The sequence below is a fragment of the Anas acuta genome, chromosome 8, assembly GCF_963932015.1.
Source record: "Anas acuta chromosome 8, bAnaAcu1.1, whole genome shotgun sequence".
Lineage (NCBI taxonomy): Eukaryota > Metazoa > Chordata > Aves > Anseriformes > Anatidae > Anas > Anas acuta.
Window position 1 is genome coordinate 28,003,542 of NC_088986.1, and position 18,380 is coordinate 28,021,921.

Below are 18,380 nucleotides of genomic sequence, written 5' to 3' on the forward strand. Positions count from 1 at the left end.
TCAGGCCATTTCTCTGCAGTTCTTTATTTAGACACAAAGCCTGGTTAATGATCGTGTTTTATCCACAGACTGACTGGGTTGTTTTCTTGTTTTTTGTTGTTGTTGTTGTTCATTCACCTGCTACTCCAGCAAAGAAATAAATAATCCTATCTTCATTTATATATCTAAGAGATGATTCAGATACAGGAAAGAACGTATGCTACTGAAAGGAGGCTGTTACATCTGCTGGTCTTGATATATGCAAACTGTGGCAAAAATCTCTCTACAGTTGTTTGTGTTTAGGATGAGAGTATGTAATAATGCACTTGCAAGGCAGGAATAACTCACTGAATATTTCAACAAGATATGTAGACCTTATGCTGTGCTATTCAATAAAACATTTATTTAGATAAACCATATATTTCTGGCACATGAGCCTATTTCAAGAAACAGATGCAGAATTTTTGGATCAAAGTAACTTGATTTTTTTTCTCCCAAGTAGTGATTCCCTGGGTAACCATTATTTTTCAGCTGTGTAGAAAGGCTAGCAATTCAGCTTTTTAATGATGCACTCTCTCTAATGATAGAAAGAAAAGAGTGGAAAGTTTTGTGGTAGAGGTGGCTCTTGTCTATGACACTGGTTTTTAGCTCTCAAGTCAGTGGAACAATGTATAGCTCCAAGTGACAAAGCTTATGAATTGCTGTTATCACTGAGAGCTTGCTGAGAAAATGAAGTGCATGCCTACACGTCTATTTTATATTTCATGGAAATTAAAACAATTTTAGGCCCTGCGTGCAGACCTATACAGATATCCGAACTGTGTTTTTTCCCATCTGACTCATGCCTCTGTGAGTCATTCACAGCACTTTCATAGGCAGAGAGATTTTCTAAGCTATTTATGATCCTCCTTTGAGTATACTTAAGCCCTCCTTTTTAACGGGGGCTAGGGGTACACAGAAATAAAGTTAATTCTGGACAGTGCTTTACAATTAAATAAGTTACAATCATGTTTAGAAAATGAAAATCCCTTTCTCCTGTGACCACAAACAATTTCTACATAGGAGAAGGCTCTTACTTCCCAAATCTCATAAGTTAGGAAACCTTTTTTGAACCTTCTTGTGTGACCCTGACAAATAACATAATCTCAGCAAACTAAGATTTCACATGGCTTCAGAGTTCAAGTCCCAGGCTTCACACAGTGGCAGGGCGGACCCAGCCCTGTGTGGATGCTACTGTGTTTGTGCTGGAGCACTTGTTGGCAGGGGGGCACTAAACTGGCAGAGCTACTGTGTTTGCTTAATTTAAAAATAAAATCAGCAAACAAAGGCATTGGCAAGTAAAGGACTCTGGGTTTATTGTTACCTCCAGCAGAGGTTTCACTGTCCTTGTGTTGTGCAGCATCCTATTACACTATGGGTATGGAATTAAATTTTCTTTCTTCTCCAGGATTATTTGCAAGCTGCTACTGAGTCCCACATCAACACACACTTCTTTCTTGAAAATGGCTGACAAATTGTGAAGATAAGAAAACAAAGAAATCAATTCCTGTTTAAAATGATCAGATAGTAGTTAGTTAAAAAAATAAAATAAAAAAAAAAAATCTGGCTGCCTTTTCAAACCCCTAGTGAGATAAAAGGGGAGTGTGTGTGTGTGTGAATGAATCTGAAACCTCTAAGACACAGCCCTTTCCTCACAAGGTTGGAATGGTCTTTTCATGGCTTTCTTTTTATTTTGATTATTTTCAGAAATACAGATTAGAACAGACCAAAGAAAAGGATTAGACAGCCTAAAAGGAAAGCATGAAACAATATTTAAATGATGCGTGACTTCATTCTTGCCTGAAGGCATTTTGAGTTCATGAAGAAAGTCCCGCAGGATATTTCACAGTGTGGTGGTACACAGGCTGCTTCCCTGACAGGTCATTATTGCACATCACGCTGGGATCTGGTACACGGCACACTGGTGGCTGCTCAATCTGCCTTGGTCTCAGGGTAGCCCCTGTAAATATAAGTCAAGGTCTCTGTCTTTGGAATCCCAAAAGTCCAGGCAGGCTCTAAAGACAACAGGTGATTGATTTGCACAACAGGATAGTGCTGTCAGAATAATTTCTCTCAAATTCAGAAGGCTTGCAGACAAGCTTCTTGCAAAATCTAAGTGTACAACATGGACATCTGTGTGGGGCTGACGTATTGAAGTATGCTTTTCTGACTTTATGCAAGGTAGCAGACTAATTGAGTGAGTGAAAGAAATTCATTAAAAAGGGGGAAGGAACAGAACAGCAAGTAGAGAAGAATAGGAGGAATGAATGTAAAATACATAATAGCAATGCATTAGGATTGATGAAACTGTGAGGAAAAAATACTTCATTAGAGAGCTGTGGTGAAGGTACAGCTCACAGCTGGCAGAAAACCTGCCTTTCTGTGTTGCATGGTGTTTCTCAGATAAGAAAATCTGTGGTTGGTATGAGGGTTTTGCACAGCCATTTCAAAACCTGGTCTGGCTTCTTCTGACTCACAGGAGGTGTCAGTGGCACTGATGGCTCTGAAGAACAAAGAATTTCCACTAAGGCTGTGTTCCTCTGGTAAGAAAACGCTATCCAGCCCTGGCCCGTGTTGTGCCCAGTCAAGTAGCACAGCAGCAATAGATAAATAACATGTATTCGGAGACTGGGCTGAGTTTCACAATCAACTTGAGGCCACTGCACTTGCATTGCTTGTCCAAACTATTGGTGAATAAAAGCTTCTCAGTAGTGGCTGGCGTTTATACATGATTTTGAGTGGAAAAACAGTTCAATTTCCTGTCTGAAAATGAATGCAGCTGTGAAGGTTTTAGGAATACATGGATAATGGGAAATGTAATTTTCGTTCTCTTCAGTAAAGTATCTAGCCTTCTGGAAGCAGACAAAATTTGAAGGCTTTTGGGATATGTTTATTATTTAGATCTCTTTGCATTTAGAACCCGAAAAATGAGTCTTCTGGCAGTATTAGTATACTCTTAAAGCTAAAATACCAGTTAGTAATAATAACATATACTTTCAAGTTATGCACATACAGTGTGAAAAACAAACAAACAAAAACAACACAAAATGTCCAGCTTTTATGCTAGATATACCAACTTTGATATTTGGCCAGTTAGAGTAATTCTTTAAATCTACAGTTGTCTTTTTATAACTTTTCTGACTGATTAGATGTTGGAATTGTTTATTTTTTGAAATGTAGTAAGAAAAAATCATCTAGTTAGTATTAGAGGGGAATTGTAACCTGCACTCCTGTTGTTCTGATTTTAAGTCTGAGTGTTTTTTCTTATTATTTTGGAATAGAAAAATGTGAGAATCAATAAAGGGTGCTTTAGTATTACCTAGCAGAATTCAGGAGGTGCAGCTGAGGATAAAAAATAGCTATAGGCTGCCTTGTAGTGGCTACTAATCTATCTTGTGAAATCTTCACCTTTGTACTTTTTCTTTCTTCCTTTCTTTCTTCTTTCTGAGAAGTAGCTTCAGTCAGTTTATTGATTTGTTTTTAGCACAGATTTTTAAATTGTAAAAGTAGTTGTGACTCCTAGATACCATCACCTTGACAGCACTTGTAGGCTTGAATCACAGCTACCTGCTATGTTTGGGAAAGTCCTTAGGTTATGAAGGCCCTGCTAGATCATAACTGAAGTTATCTTACTGCACTTGTTTGCAACACAGCAGAATACATCAATGGAGTATGCATCAAATGTGATCTTTAATAATAGTAATTTCTTATTTCAGTACTAGTGTTTTTAAGCTGGCAACACAATAATATGATGAACGGAAGACAGGGTGTGAAGGGCAATTATTTATCAATGTGAATTAAGGAATAAGTGAAAGGGTCAATGCACTTATTATGTGATGACATGGCTAATCAATGCATGCTCATTCTCTGTTTGATCTGCTTTCCTGAGTTAAATCCTGCTGCTGTCCTTTGTGGGTACAGAGGGCTCCTTTTCACTACAGTTTTTTCTATGGAAAGATAGAAAATGGTGGATGGCCACATGGGTATACATGGCCAGTAGACTGCACAAAGCTTAATTTCTTCCGTTACTCATATAGTAGTAACGGCCAGTAGCAGAGCTGAAGTAGAAGAACTACTAATTCTAGAATAGAGATAAATTTAATGCCTAGTCTCTTTCTGTGTGTGTAGCATTGTGTGGTCATACCATGCCATATCAGGGAATGAAGTTTGTCTGTCTCAGCTTCCCTATCTTTAGAGGAGATTTAGAATCATAGAACAGTTTGGATTGGAAGGGACCTTAAAGACTATGGTTCCAACCCCCCTGCCATGGGCAGGGACATCGCCCACTAGACCAGGCTGATCACAGCCCCATCCAGCCTGGCCTTGAACACCTCTAGGGATGGGGCATCCACAACTTTTCTGGGCAACCTACTCCATTGCTTCACCACCCTCAAAGTAAAGATTTTTTTTTCCTAATATCTAATCTAAATCTACGCTGTTTTAGTTTAAAGCCATTGCTTCTTGTCCTATCACTACACCCCCTGACAAAGAGTCCCTTACCACCTTTTCCTGCAGCCCCCTTTAGGTACTGGAAGGCTGATGTAAGGTCTCCCTAGAACCTTCTCTTCTCTGGGCTGAACAATCCCAACTCCTTCAGCCTGTCTTCATAGAAGAGATGCTCAAGGCCTCTGATCATCTTCATGGCCTCCTCTGGACTCTAACAGGTCAATGTCCTTATTGTGATGGGGGCTCCAGAGCTGAACACAGAACTCCAGATGGGGTCTCATGAGAGCAGAAATCACCTCCCTTGCCCTGCTGGTCATGCTTCTTTGGATGCAGCCCAGGATATGGTTGGCTTTCTGGGCTGCAAGTGCACATTGTCGGCTCGTGTTGGGCTTCTCATCAACCAATGCTCCCAGACCTCACCAGAGCCACTCTCAAGTCTATTCCCCACCCAGCCTGGATCTGTGTTTAGGATTGCCCCAGCAAATATGTATTTGGTCCGTATAGTTTCTTGGCATTTATTTATATGTATTTTTTAAACTACTCTATTGATCATGCAAGTTTTCTTCCAGGAGACTATTCATAATTTAAAGTAGTTCCTAGTTAGGATACTTTTCTTCATGCACATTTGCTTATCTAATAAACCAGTATTTCTAGTCTCTAATATCTATATCCCATTATTCTCTCAGCCCATTCTGAAGTTCTTCTCCCAGCATGGTGATAGTTACCATACCACCCTTGGTCAATGTTCTGTTACATTACATAATTTTCATAAATGTTTCTCATCATTCAAAATGTTTTAGTACTTAAACATTTGCATTGCTTTTTTTTTTCCCCCCTAAGCTCAATATCTCACCATATATCATTACCCTTCATTTATAACTTGTCAGACAATTTTAAATCCATGAGACAGTGCTCATTTCCAACTCATCTGAGATTAATTTTTCATGTATGATTTCTGAGATATTGTATCTGATGTCTACTAACACTGGATACATGATCCAAAATTGTTCTTTCTTATAAACTTGCAACCCTCACTGTAGTCACCCTGTGTTCCACCATGTATATGCAGAGTCATAATTTCACTCATTGCTGTTTATTGCTCGTGCTTCTTCTGTCAGGTGCTTATTTTACTTTTTTTTTTTTTTTCCCATTATTTTCCTAGGGATTGTAATGTGATTTACCAGATGATAATTTCCACGATTACTCTTTATTCATCTTCTAAAGTTCAGTGCCATCCAGCCATCTGGTGTCTCACTAGTTCTGCAAAAGCCTAGCCTACAAAGAAAAAAAAATTACTCACATGGCTAATTTTATGTATGTGAATCCTAATGATGCAAAGGAGACTGCTCATATTTTTTTTAGCCAGGCGTATAGATAACTCTTGCAGGACCAGGCCACAAAATAAATTCAAAGGACTTCTTTGGGTTAATTGTATAAAGTAATTAGTATGTACTGCAATGTACTTCACACAGAAGTGCTAATAGGCCCGTATTAAGGTTTTCCATGCATTTCTTTACTAGCGTTTTATCAATTACCTAGGCATTAGATTTTTAACAATATGAAGAGCAGCGTAAATCAGTGTTAGCCTGAAGCTTGTTGATGAATGTATGCTCTAAGGAGAATTGAAATTGGATGCAAAGTCTTCATCATTTCTTATCTAGGCATTTTGCTTTCTCTCTCCCTTGTGGTACTAGAAACCCACATACAAACATGCTGAGTTTAGTGTGATCCTTTTTTGGTCTTCTTCCTTAAATAGCAGATTTTCGGTTTCAAACTACTTGTCCTCACTCATGTACGTATAAAGCCTCATCTTATTTGTCTTGTATTCTGCAGCCAGAATTCACTTTTTCCGTCTTTGAAAGATGTTATTGCAAAGGAGCAGCCCTTTTCCATACCCGTTTTCCTTACTTCATCTGGGAAATACCTTTCAAATCATTAATGCACTGCTCAGTAAACATACCCACCCTACATGAATTTAGAGTGGTATTATTAAGTTTGAACCATTTTGCAAAAGGCAGCTTGTTATTACTATATATTGCAAATATCTGTCAAACACCCACTCTTTGAACTTGTGACTCATCAGTCTGGCATCTCAAATTCCCTTCTGCTAATTACAAAAAATACTGATTTTTCTCATTACCATCATAACAATAACACCTAGTTAGGAAGAGACTGCTATTTCTTCTGGCAAACTGCAATGTCTCATGTTTCATTGCATTCTGCCACTTAGCTTATTAAATCAGCTAGCACACACGCCTCTGCAAAATCCTGAATGTTCTCTTGTAGGCTTCTGAATTCAGCCTGGTTGACATGTCACCCTGTCCTGAGCAACATGTTCCCAAAATACACAAACCATAGATTCAACAGTGGATCAAAGGCCTCCCTTTGATGCTCTGTTATAGGAAGTAGGGACAGGAAAAATTTGATTTTCAGGGAGATATTGAAGAGGGAAAGAAATCCAAGGCTTTATCATGTTACATGAATTATCAGAAGGGAAGTACAATGGGTTGTTTACTAGTAGTATTTTATTCAACCATTATTTTTTCTTTTTTAAGATCTTTATAAAGTTCAAGTCTCAAAAGAAAGAAATCAAACTGGAAATCAGAAGGCCTGATTATTTGTTTGCAATACTTAGAGTAGTTTCATCAGTAAATATTTCCTATTTGAGAAAAATAAAAAAGTGAAAAGTGAAAAAAAGACTTTGACCAATGAGAAGATTGTAAAGCAGAGTTGTCTAGAAAGGCTTTCACAGTTGTGTTTTTACATTGATATATGCCACCTCCTCAGAACATCTCCAGAAGCATGTTTAGTTTAATGATTAAATGTGCTCTCTGTCTTGCCATTTGGCCTGCCACGCTATTCCATGTCTGCTCTTACAGGCTTAAGCTTTCCACAAAGCCCTTGGAGCTGGTCCATAGCAAGACAGCTCATAGGCAACCACACTGCAGATAAACCTGCAACCCCAGAGCAGGTAAATTCTCCTGCAGCAGGCCAGGCAGCTGCTTTGCCTCTCAGTGCATCTGCCTTTGTTTGGCTGCCTTTCCATGAGCTCTGTTACCCTGGAACCCTGGAAGATGGGCAGGACCTGGAGGAGGGAGGATCTTTGTTACCTTTTTCTTTTTTTTTCCTTCAGGATGAAAACTCTGTGCTTTTTTTTTTTTTTTTTTTTTTTTTTTGGTTTGGTTTTCCTCCTGTAGAATATTCCATGACTGATCCACTCTTTATTTGAGTCACCAGTTGATGAATAATAGTCTGAGGAGTGACCCGTAATAACTAAAGCCAGACACTTTGGTTAGATGTTGGCAAGGAAAATTAGGGCACCTCAGAACATCGCACTAGCAGCAGTTGACACAGTTACTGCTACCAGAGACTAGTCAAAATAAATAATAATAATATAAAAAAAAACAAACAACAATCCAACAGCAGAATGTCAAAGATCCTGTACGGACCATGCAAGGTATCCTTTTAATCACAAGTAAACATTGAACATCCTGACAGAAGAAAAAAAAAATCACTTTTTTTGGACAGCCTCCAAATTTAAAGCATTGTGAATTGATTTCAGGTTTAGCATAACAGTCCTGGTGGACCAGTGTGCTCTCTGGGATAAGGAAACAGAACATCTCCAGAAGGAGGAGGCTTCAGTGGAGCCAAGTCAGTTCAGGATCATTTAATTCAAAATCTCCACATAATTTCCTTTTATTTAAGCCATTATTAAGAAATATCCTTCAGCTTATCACATGTGAAGCATAAGCTTCCTTTGGTATTAACTTTGACACATACAGAGCACTTGGGGGATTATATTAATTTAGGTGATAGTACCTGTTAGTGAGCATTTGATTTTCCTCAGTGCAGAAGGATTTACTCTTGTTATTGATTTGTTGGCAAATATATTGGGTGGAAATCCCCTGGTATTGCTGGTAGCTGCAGATTCCAAATTTTATTGGATTTGTGAGCAATTTTCCTCTGTGTTTAAACTTGTGATCGCTTTATAAAAAGAAGAGCCCAAGAGTAAGGTGAAAAATGAATGCTAGTTTTTACTTTGCTGAAAAGGAAAGCTGCCTTATTTTGCTTTTTTCCTGGTTGTTGATTGCATTAGTCTGGCTTTTGTCATGGCTACTCATGCAAGAGGCAAGGAACCAAGAGTATTTTGCTACAGGAGGCAGCAAGAAAGAAGCCATTATCCCTAATGGGCAAGGGGTCATCAGGGCAAATTTTGTCCTGTGCAGAGGGTAGAAATCAGACCCATCCACCCTTTTAAGTGCCACAAATAAATGTATGGGCTGGTGTGACTTCCTTTATAGCACTGTTTTCCTCCTAAATAATTTTCCCTGTTCCTTTAGACAGCAGTTAATGAAAGCCAAGAAAAAGCCAGGTTGAACCCTTGCCATCCTGACCCCAGAGGCCACATGTGTCCAGGCAGTTCTGATGCACACCAAGGCAAGTGAGCCCTGGGACCAAGCAGGCATGTGTGGTTTGCCCCAGGGCTGCAGGCAGGACAGAGCCAGGGACAGGTCCAGGAACCTCTGGAAGCGTCTGCTGATGGCAGCAAGGGCACCGGAATCCCCATTCCCGTGCTGTGCTTTGGTTTGTGCTCCAACACTCATTATGTTCTTTGTCCTTGTTGCCACATCCCTAGAAAAGGCAAATTGTTTTGTCTTTATCTGTTCTTTGCAATGCCTGGTCCCTCTGTGCCTACACACTGAAAATTCTGGTAGAATACCAGAGAAGTGTCAAATAATGAATGCAGAATTGGGCCTCAAGGACAGAGAAATGTCTCCTCTTCAGATTTTCTTAAGACTGAATCATACAACTTGATCAGAATTAACAACAACAACAAAAAAGGGAGTTTAATTAAAGCCATTTTGGAAATGTCTAAAGAAATAGTGTTTCATTATATTCTCTTATTGTATCCTACAATATTCATCCAATTAAGGCTAGCACTCAAGTTATTTTTAGTATATAGCATGAATAAGATAACCTGAGACATCATATGATTGCTCTAGCTGAGACATAATAGTTGAAAGTCAATTTTTCCAATAAAAATAACAGTGAACAGTGCTATTAATTCATGGTGATGATGCCACTGGGAGAAGCATATGATTTCTACTGCTGAATAATCAACAAAAGTAAATTAGCTTTAAGCAGCAGAATATGTGTGTATGTCTGTCTGTGCATCTAAATGACCTTGAGAATAAAGAACTGAGAAAATTAAATACAGTTTTAAGCAACACAAGAATATATTTTTAAACTATGTATTTTGAAAAGTAGTCCATGTGAATTCAAGAGTCTGCAAAGCATAGTGAATTGTCTTTCTCTTCTTATGTGTTTTAACTGAAATGCACAGATACATATATCTACCTGAAACCTTTCCAAATTTCAGCTTTATCACATGAAGAAATATGGTTCCTGGTACATTTCATTTTTACTTCTAACTCAAAATCAGAAGCAAAGCATGGGTTGTAATAAATCTATAGTTTCTTATCCTTTGTCTCTCAGTCCTCACTGTCTCTTTCAAGTTGGCTGCTAGTTAAAGAGAAAGCATTTATCTCCATTGTAGACACTTTTGATCAGCCTTTTAAAGCTCACTTAAAACATTCAACATCTTAACTTCGTAAAATCTTTTTTTGTTATGCATATCTATTAACTTTTTTTCTCTGCCTTCCCAATTCTTCCCGCCTCCCAGAACGGTACATATTTTTTCTAAAACTACCTTTTTTTTTTTTCACTTTAAGTACATTTTTACTATTTAATCACGTTACCCAATTGCACTTTTACCTCTTCAAACTTAATTTGATAGCTCAAATACACTCTTCTCAGCTTTGAAATAAAATATTTTTTCCTTTTTTTGCAATCCATTTCTTGCATATTTTTTAACATATGTAGATATTCTATTAACCTCCATTCACTTATTGCATCTTTGCATTTCTTCAGATCACTTTCCTTACAGTTCTTCATAAAGCTTCCACATTGTAAAAAAAAATGAAATCTTACAGATATAGTAGCATAAGAGGTACCAATGTACAAAACCTCATAGTATTTCAGAAAATCTTGAAAATTAAAGAATTATTACGACAAGCTACTGTGTTATAAGATTTTGAAAGAGTTAATGTGCTCTTGTTTTGTTTTGGAGTCAATTTCCTCCTGTAAGAACCACCACGGGAAAAAAACACACAATCATAGTACTTCCCAGAAATTTTTGGTCAACTCTTCTGCACTGTCCTTCCACATATTCATCTGGGGTCCCATCTTCCTACAAGGAGTTGATTGTTCTGGGGAAGGACTCGGAGTGAATCAAACACTTCTTGTTAATGAAGACATTATTAAAAGCTTAATTCGGTTCATGGAAACATCCTAATAGTAATCAGTCTTACTTTTTTTTTTTTTTTTTTCAGTCATGCTTCAAATAAAATTGGCACATTAACTTGGAAGAAGATAGAAAAGGACAGTGGAGGAATGAAGCTAAGCAGAATCTGAAAGGTAAGCACTTTCTCTGCATGAGACAACGTGTTCTGTGTGTGCACATGTAGGAGCACTCATTTTACACCTTCTAACAATAGCTTGGTGAAGAATCAACACTCAGTATACCAGTTGTAAGATTCAGGCTCTTCTTGGCAATAAATTATCTGAAATAATGGTGCAATGTTCACATTTATCCATTATATGGTATTATTCACTGAAAAACATATAAATAATTTTGATTGTGTATCATAAATTCATTGTAACTATGCTGGGTGTCACTGGATAAGTAGACAAATATCTCTTTCGTTGTTTAGAATTTGCACCTTAGATTTTTGTTCTCTGGAAATATCTAAAACTAAAAAATTGCAGCTAATATAAAGTTTATATTTTCTTTTATGTTTCTTAATGGTAAGTCTTTTTTATCGCATTTCCAGAAGACAAAAACATCAACAAGCCACTAAAAATAAAGAGCTTTTGGAAAAGTTTATAATGTTTTCACAGGTTGACACAGAACATAACGTCTGCAGGTACTGTCCCAGCTGAAATTTGGTTATCCTACGTGTATTCCTACTGAAGACATGGCAAGTAAAGAGAGAACTGTTGACTTTCACTAAGTTTGAATTTTATACAATAAATATATTAAACAACATCTAAGAAGGTTGAGGAAAAACTGAGAATCCAAGAACGCCATCTGGGAAAGGCCACTCAGTAGCTGATTGGCAACTGAAATGGTGATGAAGTCACTTAGGTCCAAAAGTTTTTCTTTGTTTTATTTTTTCATTTTTTCAGTTCCTTTCCTTTTCCTTGTGAGCAGATAATTCATGAATAACATTTTGTTTGGTTCATGCCGCCTATTTCTGCTCAAGAAGTATTCATATAGAGATACTAATTTTTCTCAGTTTTATTCAATATTCAAATGTATTATCCAAACAAATTTTAAAATTGTTTTATCTTTGGTGTCATCTCCACTTCATGTTGTTTTGTTTAGCTGAGAGCTGCCAAAGAGCAGTTTGTGTGTTTGTTTTTTTCTTTGTTTGTTTTTGTTTTTTTCCCCCCACCCATTAGCTCATTAGGTGATCATCCACAAATTTCAGTTTACAGCACTGAAATGGGCTATCTGTACAAATACCAGAAAAGGGCATCAGCCAACTGTCAGTTAGAAACAAGGACAGAAAGACTGCAAACTTAAGGTAAAGAAAATTCATTCACAAACACTTGTGAATAATGATATTGTTAGCCACCTTGTTCTAATCTTACCCAGTTATACCATACATTAGCATAGGGCTTAAGCTATTTGCAGACTATGCTCAACACTTAATGATGTGTGTGAAAACAAACCCACAACTTCCAGCTCTGTAAACGAATGAGGGATATCAAGAAATATTTTGTCTTGTCCTTATAAAAACAGAGGAGGTAAGACAAGATGGCAACATTACCAGAACAGCACTTTGCGCAGTGGGAGTCTGTAGGCAGTACAGTGCTGAACTGCAAAACAGATTTCTAGGACACTTTTCACTAAAGTGAGAAGAATGGATTTCTGGTAAGGGTATATTGTCTGCAAAGATCTAGGGAGTATTTTTGCTGAGTTCCTTATAATTTTTCAGTTAAGGAGTCTGATGGAAATACCAGCTAATGACCAATTGCAGTGACTAAGGAGAGGCATATGTATGTGTTATCTTTTCAGTCCCACCTCGGGGTTACATTAACACTGCTTTTAGCGAGCTGGAGGCAGAAGATTTTAAGTCTGCAAGGATGTGTCCTGGTGGGAAATTTTGGCCATTTAGATCTTGTGGTCTTTCTTCCAAATGTTTTTGAAATATGACTTTTTGCATATTGCCAGATTTTGCTATAGTTGCGATAATAGGAAATGTTCACTCTTTCTGTAGTATATACATTAGAGTTGTTCAGAGTTATTACACAATTTATCACCAGACTGTCCTTCCCAAAGAGACTTGTGTACTGCCACATGTCAGACAGTTACTTTGGCCCACAGAGAAGCTCCAGACACATGAGCAAACCCACTGCCCGCCCTCCCTCCCCAACCCCCCCCCCCCCCCCCCCCCCCCCCCAAGAGCACAGGGTATGGGAATGCTCTCAATTCAGAACTGAAAAGGAATTGTGACTTTGCTTGAATCACATCTTATTTTGAGGATTTGTCGGTATCTAAAACATTTTTTATTTGACTTGTTAATTTGTCAGGTTAGAGGAAATGTTAACCTATGTGGTAGGTGTTAGTGTACGTAGCTCTGTATGCTAGTCAGAAGGATGAATTCCAGCTGCTACAGCTGTGAAAGGCAGAACAGCAATTACTTAGTGTGATCAGTATCCTTCAGAGGACAATTGGCTTCATGCAGTGTGTGTGTGCATGCATGTGTACATGCATAAAGCAGTCACAGACTACCTGGGCTTTCTAAGCCCTATGTTTAAGCAGTGCTTCTAGTATTAAGGCCTGAAACCTTCAGTACTGGTTAGATTTTATTATTATCATTATGCCTTGAAAGTACCCCTATACCGTTAACCTGAGAAGCAGCAGAAATAGTAATGTACTTGGGGTCCGCTGTTTCTCTGCTTTGTTTTTGTTTGTTTGTTTGGTTTGGTTTGTTTTTGTGTGTATGTGTTTTTTTCTTAGTAGCACTTTGTGAAGTAAAATACTTGAAGAAATTTCATATAGACTAAAAAGATAAAGCTTTAAGGATCTTTAAAGATTGGTTTAAAAAAAAAAAAAAAAAAAGTCCTTTACAAGGTTTTATCCAAAATGTATTGATGTTGACCGTTGCATGGCAACAGTGAGGAACTGCAGTGTCTCTGCTGTGTCCCAGAAAGACCTGTGGCTGAAGCAGTGTTTCAGAGATTTTCAGTGGACTACCAGTATGATGCAAATACGTGTCAAAGTGTGAGTCAGACATGAGAGTCCTGAAGACCAAAAGAGCCAAACAGAAAATTGTGTTTTCTCTAAATTCAGGCCACGTAGAAATTTTAAACAGTGATTTGCAACTTACTGGCTAAATCTAGATATGAAAACCCAGATTTAGAGGATCAGTTTTGGCACCTAAAGTAATATTTTGCAGTTTGATTTATCCTGCATCCTGATTGGTTTGTGAACAGGCTTAAAGCTTTTTCTCCTCTTATAATTTATAACATAAATTGTATATTGTTCACTGACAAAATAACAGTTGGCTTAATATTTTTGTAGTTTAACACAAATTGCACAAGCAAATCCATAAGAACAGCTAAGGTGCAAGAACAATTCTAAATGGTAAAGCAAGAGCTTGTTTTTCAACTTTTTTCCCCCTGTGAAACAGCAGTTTCACAGAATTTTTTATTTATTTATTTTATTTTTTAAGTAAAGCTGAAGAATCTTTAAAACAAATGTCCCTTATCTAATGCCACGCTTACCTACTTTTTTATTTTTTTTTAAATGCAATCTGACTCCAGCGATTTGTACTTTGGCCTTTGAAACAGGAGTATACTACAGAAGAAACTAGAAGAAGCAGGTATTAATAATGTATTTTTTTGTTATTCTACAGCACTACCAATCTCATTTTTAGTTGGGCAAGTACTTACATGCATCTGAAAGTGCTTTTATGGAGAGAGATGCTACACAGTTTGTTTTGCATACTCATTTGGAGTTCTAAGAGAAACTTTTCAGGACCTGAGGTGAGAAAGTCCTGCTAAGCAAATAAAACTATAACAGTGATCTAACATATGCCTTCAGCCATCTGTGCTTTGCTGGCTTATAAAATTTTTATGAGAGTTTGTTTTGATGATGTAAGCAGCATTTTCTCATGCTTTCTATGCATGAGACTACAGACAAATGCAAGTATATTATATTGCCATTCCATAAATGAAATATTCTCAATAATCTGTTTTCTGTGGGAGACAATACTATACTGGCACTCTGTATCTTCTCCACTATTTATAAAGCTGTAGGCCCAAGCCTTAGGAAAAAAAAAATAAGACAGAATAGCTTTCTTATTCATATGGATTGTCTTTTTCCTCCCCTTTCTTCTGGTAAAGCAAATATTACCAAAAATCATTGTATAATCTGATGTAAGGATTCCTCTGTTCATATTTAACAAAAGCAGGAAGGGTTCAGAAAGTTCATCTGACACAGAACAGGAACAAAGTAGTAATATATGATTAATGTGAATTTCTAAACTAAAACTCTCCTGAAAAGAGAGAACATTTTTCTTTTAAAAAATGAAGTGGAAGAGGGCTTTAATATCAGATCTGTTTGATGCTTTAAATTTGCCAAATAGATTTTAATCTATTTCCCCTAGCATAAATCTGAAGTGATGAAATTTTTGTTTTATTAAACTGGGTGGTAAAGCCACCATAGCAGGTTTCTCCATTTCCACACAGTTTCTAGGAGCAATCATTAAGATTGAGCTTAAGTGTCCATGCTCTTGAGAACCTTTCTGTTAACTGTAATCTTCCACTTTTCTGACTTAGAAATTCAGCTGAAAGCTTATAAACACAAAAATAGCCCCTAGAGAGCTTTGTCTGAAGTGTTCTCTGGACTACGCATTTTGCAAATGTGCATTACACTTTTGAAGCTGTCTTCTCTTTGTAGGGCTGTTCAGTGTAAGTACTAGGTGTTCAAAGAGCTGGGAAATCTGCTCACTTTACCCATCTGTCTTTTACTCTTCTGGTCAGTTCTTCAATAACATGGTGAGAAACTAAATTTATAATGCCTTGTTTTCTTTTATAAAATTAGAATGTTTGCTTACTAAATAATTTACCTTGCAAAGGTGTTCAAATTACAAGATAACTGTCTATTGAATTTTTAATAAGAATGATAAAATTCAGACTATTTTTGTTTTCATCAAGCTTGCTGATGTTAGAGCTTTGCCTGAACCCCTTTTTGCTTATTTTTATATCTTTGCTGGGAGTTTTGAAAATGCATTTCTTACAAAGTTGGACTCCCAGTTTTCTGAAAAGGAGAGCAGGAGAATACAAGCATAATGCCAAATGAGAGGCAAAATTGTAATGGAGTCCCTGTAGGATCTTAATTTATCCCCAGAACGGATTTAGTTTGGGTAATACAGAAGGAACAGGAATGATGAGGAAGAAGAAGAAAAACTGAAAACTGTTCTCATCTATATGTTTTATTTTCGTAGGTTAAAGTTAGATGTGCTACCCAGTGAATGCAGAACAGTTCACCACATCTTGCTGATCCTCATCATTTATTCTTCCTTTTTCTTGTCCTAGTAGTTGATATCATTCTGATCTGGGGGATGATGCCAAGGGGAGGGAGGTAGAAATAAAAACACTACTGTTAAAATTGTTTTAAATACTCTGCAGCAGAAGCATATAGGCTGGAGAGAGATTCCAAATACTGCAATGCCAGCAAAGTTAAATAGAGAGTGACTACTGTGTTCAGTTTTGGGCCCCTCGCTACAAGAAGGACATGGAGGTGCTCGAGCAAGTCCAGAGAAGGGCGACAAAGCTGGTGAGGGGCCTGGAGAACAAGTCCTACGAGGAGCGGCTGAGGGAGCTGGGCTTGTTCAGCCTGGAGAAGAGGAGGCTCAGGGGCGACCTTATCGCTCTCTACAGGTACCTCAAAGGAGGCTGTAGCGAGGTGGGGCTTGGCCTGTTCTCCCACATGCCTGGTGACAGAACGAGGGGGAATGGGCTTAAGTTGCGCCAGGGGAGTCTTAGGTTGGATCTTAGGAAGAACTTCTTTACCAAAAAGGTTGTTAGGCATTGGAACGGGCTGCCCAGGGAAGTGGTGGAGTCCCCATCCCTGGAGGTCTTTAAAAGACGTTTAGATGTAGAGCTTAGGGATATGGTTTAGTGGAGGACTTGTTAGTGTTAGGTCAGAGGTTGGACTCGATGATCTTGAGGTCTCTTCCAACCTAGAAATTCTGTGATTCTGTGATCGGTACTTCAGTTTTGACTGCTTTAGCCTTGTGAATTGGTCTGGTTTGGTTTCGTTGGTGGGGTTTTCTTTTTGTTAACAAGAGACTCTGACCCTTGGAGATCTGGAGAAAAAACAGGTCGAGGCAGGGTATCGTGGGGCAGCCTTTCTCTCTGGCAAGCCAAATGGCCTTGGGGGCAGCCAGCCCCAGAAAAGGGGGCCCTCAGCCCCCCTAACCCTTGTCCTTGCTCCACATGAGGGCAACTTCTGGGCCTCTCCCAAGGCAGCCACCTTCGGCCTCGCACGGGCCGCTCCATCACAGAGCTTTGCTGAGGTCACAGTGGCCACCAGCGGGCCCGCCCTTGCCCCAGGCCCTATAAAAGGGGCCCCCCTGCCACTGGCCCGCCACTTGCTCAGCGATTTGGTCTTCCGAAAGCCAGCGGCTGAAGGAAGGCCAGAGTTACGAGCAAAGCGAGTGTGAGGCGAGCAGCAGCCCTTCTCAGTGCGAGGACAAGAAATTGTTCCTAGGACCACTGAGGAGGATGTCTGCCTCTGTGAGAATGCGCCATGGGTCGAGGGCCAGCGCCTCCAGCACAAGAACCATCAGTGCCCAGGAGGTGTCTGGTGCCCGGCCCAGAGGCTATTACGATAAATATCATTGGAGCCGAAGCGATGTGGGGAGCAGACCGGCCCCTCGGATGGACACCAACAGCAGGCCTGGGCCTAGCCGGAGGTCCAGTGAGGACAGCAAAGAGAGAGAGCGTGGGTTGGAGGGCCACGGGAAGCGGAGCCGTGTCCAGCGGACGGAATATGATGCGGGACCCAGCCGTGGCCAAGGGAGAGATGCCATCAGGAATTCCGTGAATGAAAATCAAGCGGAGAACGGAACGGACCCGAGGCACGGAACTGGGAGGCGTCCTGGTGCGGCACCGTGGCCAGAAAATATGCCCAATGGAAGGCAGCCTGTGTGGGCAGTCCCTGCCAGGGACTGGCTCGTCCTCCAACCCGCGGAGCCCATGGAGGTGGGTGCACAAGATGAAGAGCAACCGATGGAAGTGGACCCACCTCGGCCACAACAAACATGGGACTCCCCCGGCAGCTCTCTGAAAAGTGTCCTCAAGGAACACCGGCAGCTGTGCAGAAGGGCTCGGCAAGCTCCCTATTCGTCATCGCCCAGGCTCCACTCCAGGCATTAGCCTGGAGCCACGTGGCAATAAAGACCTTTGCCAATTGTCAGGGGTTGTGTGAGTGCTTCTTTCCCATCCGCCAGGCCTTGTGCGAGAGGTGGCAGCCCTTCTGCACAGAGCCTCGAGGAAGAGCCCAAGAGAGGCCTCAGTTCACTTCGGGCTGCTGCGCTGGGGTGACAGGTGGAGTCCCCAAGGGCCACCATGCGCCTTTAACATTTGTGAAAATAAACCGAGGGGTGAAAACAGTAGTGTGTGAGTGATTATAGCTGGCTAATTGCTTATATTAGGAGTGAGTTTCTATATCTGAGTAATTGGTAATGACAGACGTGGGGAAGGCTGAGGTACTCAGCAACTTCTTTGCCTCTGTCTGCACTGGTAGAAGGGCTTCCCACATCTTCCATTTCCCTGAC

General features: G+C 39.5%; 1 long non-coding RNA gene across 3 annotated transcripts in view; it reads left to right on the forward strand.

Moving 5' to 3' along the window:
- LOC137860494 (uncharacterized) overlaps window positions 1–18,380 on the forward strand; it is a 565,043-nt gene that overhangs the window by 542,141 nt on the left and 4,522 nt on the right. The window contains exons 8-13 of one of the 3 annotated variants that reach the window (XR_011098944.1): window positions 10,857–10,941; window positions 11,425–11,450; window positions 12,018–12,113; window positions 14,359–14,417; window positions 15,497–15,594; window positions 16,228–16,479. This is a non-coding gene — a long non-coding RNA (uncharacterized lncRNA). Of the gene's footprint in view, window positions 1–10,856; window positions 10,942–11,424; window positions 11,451–12,017; window positions 12,114–14,358; window positions 16,480–18,380 lie in introns of all 3 variants that reach the window. The other 2 variants (XR_011098942.1, XR_011098943.1) reach the window with 2 other exon arrangements.